This window comes from Triticum urartu, chromosome 7 (assembly GCF_003073215.2).
Source record: "Triticum urartu cultivar G1812 chromosome 7, Tu2.1, whole genome shotgun sequence".
NCBI classification, from domain to species: domain Eukaryota; kingdom Viridiplantae; phylum Streptophyta; class Magnoliopsida; order Poales; family Poaceae; genus Triticum; species Triticum urartu.
The window spans coordinates 130,798,894-130,802,665 of record NC_053028.1 but is presented as its reverse complement, the minus strand read 5'-3'; the positions used below and the strand labels follow the sequence as shown (position 1 = coordinate 130,802,665).

The 3,772-nt window shown below is 42.8% G+C and overlaps 1 long non-coding RNA gene across 1 annotated transcript; it reads left to right on the top strand.

Annotated features, from left to right (window-relative positions):
- The first annotated feature begins 267 nt into the window (after nt 1-267).
- LOC125525868 lies at nt 268-1,095 on the top strand. The gene is made up of 3 exons (XR_007291457.1): nt 268-416; nt 490-567; nt 1,065-1,095. It is a non-coding gene; the product is annotated as an uncharacterized LOC125525868 (long non-coding RNA).
- The last annotated feature ends 2,677 nt before the right edge of the window (nt 1,096-3,772 follow it).

Sequence of the window (3,772 nt, the reverse complement as noted above, 5' to 3'; positions counted from 1 at the left end):
TCCAGTTATTCCTAGTTTAAAAGACAATGCTTTCAATGTTGTTAGGGACTACGTGCATATATTCCCATCATGGGAAGATTATAGTGAAGACAAACACCATTTTCACATCTTCCTGTCCCACTTACGTGTAAGTGCTATTATTCATGGTGATTATTTTCCTGTTTTCTGCTGATTGAAAACATCAATGATTTACATTACATTGTTGTAAGTAGGCGAGGGTCAATCTGGATAGTCATGACGAGCAAAGCTTTCTTGCGCTTTTCAAGGAAGCATTGCAGCAGTATTGGTGTTACCTGAGGAAATCACACTTTGATGGCAAGTCTATAAACGAATTTCTGGTGAAGTCTCCTATGCTAAATTTAGAAGACATTGAATGGAAAAACTTTGTTATGCATTGGTCTCGTTCCGAGGATGAGGTATTGTCTATGATATCGCATGGCAATTTGAACTTCTACTTTTCCGCATGTGCCTTACGGATCTTTTTTGTAGGAAATCTGCTCGAAAAAGAATTCCGATTTGAAAAGAACGACAGGATATCGCAAATATGCTGCCCGCTGCTTTGCTCTTGTTAGTACCTGTTGTCCTGTATCACTGTACTTGCATACATACCTGGTTCATTATGTGACAGCAGTATGCATGATAGCTTGCTTATCAATTGTTCGCTCCAAATTATCTGATCTGTATGAATGGTTACATTAGTGTAGAATATATCCAATGCCAATGAAATTTTTTAGCTCTGCATTGTTCTTGTAAGTACCTGCTGTCCTTTATCAGTGTACTTATATTGACAGGTAGTTGTTCATGTACCATCACTCTGCAGCTTATTTTCCTTTGCCCTCCATTTTCTACACATAAGATCTATATCTACTCTTACCATAAGGTTGGATAACACCGATGGTACTGAAGAAGTTTAGCTCTGCATTGCTCTTGGTGTACCTTTTGCCTGTATCGTTGTACTTACATTTATAGCTACTTGGTTATGTAGCATCACTCTTCATCTTATCTTAAATATTCTCCATTTTTCTTATATTGTCACATCTATATTTACTCTTAACAAAATGTAGAATAAAGGCAATGCTTATGAAGAAGATTATACAGAACAAGTGATCTTCTTTTACACTGCATATATGCTTCTGTTCTTGATCCGTAATCTAGTGGTGTGGTGAACCTACCCACTACAACACAATGTCATATTCTCCAATGTCTTAACTATGAACAATGTCATATCATTCTACTATTATTTAAACTGTCTCTTTATTTGCCAATCTGAAATGGGATAAATTGACAACACACTAACCATTGATACTTATGAGTTCTTGATTTGTAATCGAGTGGTGTCATGAAGATGCCAACTCCTTCACAATGTCATTTCCTGCCATGTCTTGACCTGAACAATACCATATTGTGTTAATGCAATTTTAAATTGTGTCACTTTATTGGTCAGTAAGAAATGTGATGAATTGTCGGCATTGATACTTTTATGTGCAAAACCTGTCATCTGTCTGCTTGTTTATCTTTCAAAGTGAGGAGGATATAAGTGTTAAACAAGCGCAGTCTCATCAGCTTGCTCAGCTGCTTGCACTGCAGCTCCCCAGCAGGCTAACCTTTCTTGAACTCTATTGAAGTGCTATCGGTTTTGTATATTATTTTGTCGGTGTGTTTAGTTGCACTGGTGGCGATCTTTGATGCCCCGTGTATGTAATCTGTTGTCTGCTTGTGCTTTATTATCATAGTGGTGAACTTTGATGCCCAGTGGATGTAATATGCCGTAATTTCTTTATTGTATAGTCTAGGTTTTTTCTTATTCATGATGTTGCAGTTATTTTACTGTATATATATATATATCCTGTCTTCGCATTAAACCGGCCAAACCGTAAAATTACATCACATAATCGGGCCATCATGCAATCACGATGTATGATCCGCATCATGGGCTTCGTCATCTTAGTTCGTTGGAAGGCCTGAAACGTGCCGAACAGCTCACGGGCCGGCAGTAGCCCGAAATAGACCCCGGCCCATGATTGTGCTAATCAAATCACGGGCTTTTAACAGGCAAAAATTGTCTCGGTCCTTGTTTGACCCAATCAGATTATCGGCTGCGAGCAGGTCGGATGCAAACCGGGCCGTAGTTAGGCCCAACTATATGACGGGCTTTTAACAGGCCGAAATTAATATAGGGCCGAAATGTTAAACGGGCCCTTAACAGGACGAAACTAATATCGGGCCAAATTACTAAATGGGCCTTTAGCAAGTGGGCACAAAAGCATAGCGTCTAGTTGACGGGCCGAATCTGATATGGGCCATAACTTAGCCCAAAGCCTCTTAAAGGGTCGGACCTGATCTGGGCCGTAATTTGGCCTAGAACGTGATAGGCTTTTAATGGGCCGGATCTCATATGGGCCATTGTTAGGCCCGGAACGTGGCAGGCCATTAATGGACCAGATCAAATATGGGCCGGCATTTGGCCCAAAATATGGCAGCCAGTTAATGGGTCGGCCTACTAGGGTCCTCAAAATCTTGTGGGCCTACAGCTGGGTCGGCCCATTAATGTCGACGAAATCTCGTGGGCCTTTAGCTGGGTCGGCCCATTATGGTCCACAAAAATCTTGTGGGCCTTCACCTGGGCCGGCCCATTATGGCCCACAAAAATCTTGTGGGCCTTTACTTGGGTCGGCCCATTATGGCCCGCAAAATCTTGTGGGCCTTTAGCTGGACCAGCCCATTATGGTCTGCAAAATCTCGTGGGCCTTTAGCTGGGCCATCCCATTATGGTCTGCAAAATCTTGCGGGCCTTTAGTTGGGCCAGCCCATTTAAACTTTATGGGCCACTTTTGGGCCGGTCCACGTGTCAACATATCATAGGCATCTCGCCCATTGGATGAGTGACACTTGTGCCAAAGTGGAGCTGACACATGTTTCCGTCAGCCAATCAGAATTTTACACGTGGAAAATCCCCATTGGTCCGGGCTGTTAACGGGTTATCGGATCCAAAACCGGACCCGATTCCTTAACGGCGTTCCGTTACGGTGGATGCCACGTGTCGGTCACCCTTGACGAAAGCACTTCTATGATGCGCGATTTATCGTCATGGAAGTGGACACTTCCGTGATGATAATTTTGGTAATGTCATGGAACACTTCTACGACAGCACAGGTATGACTATCTTGATTCTGTCATAAATTTGTCATGGATGTACATGCATGACAGAAAACGTGACCTACTGTGACAAACACGTATCATCACGGAAGTGTATTTTTTGTAGTGACTAATATTTACATGGGGGAATACAACTAATCATATGGTGGTCTACTAGAAATTTTGATCGGTGCAATACTCCACGATATCCACTCCAGCTTCGTCTTCATAGTCATCATCACTACCATCGGGGTCGGAGTTGGTGTCGTCGATGATGATGTAGTCTTCAGAACGAATCTCCTTAGGTTCGTCGTCTTCTCCTCCTGGCGCAGGGTCTGCCATGAAAACTCCTAGCTTCCTTGTCGGGTCATCATTCATCTCCACAAGTATCGTCATTTCCTCCTCATATCCATCGTGTGTAGACTTAAGCTCCTCTTCTAGCTCTGTGATCCTAGTCTTTGCCTTCTTCAAATTTATCATGCTTGCGCACATCTCGTTCTCCTGGCGACGAATGTGATTGCTTAACTCCTGGATGAATGCTGCAATGGACCTGTCCTTCCTGGTGTTGATCATCTCCCATTGCTCATCTCGGCGCCCACATATCTGGTAGATAGTGTCCTTAAGCTCCTTGTGGTAA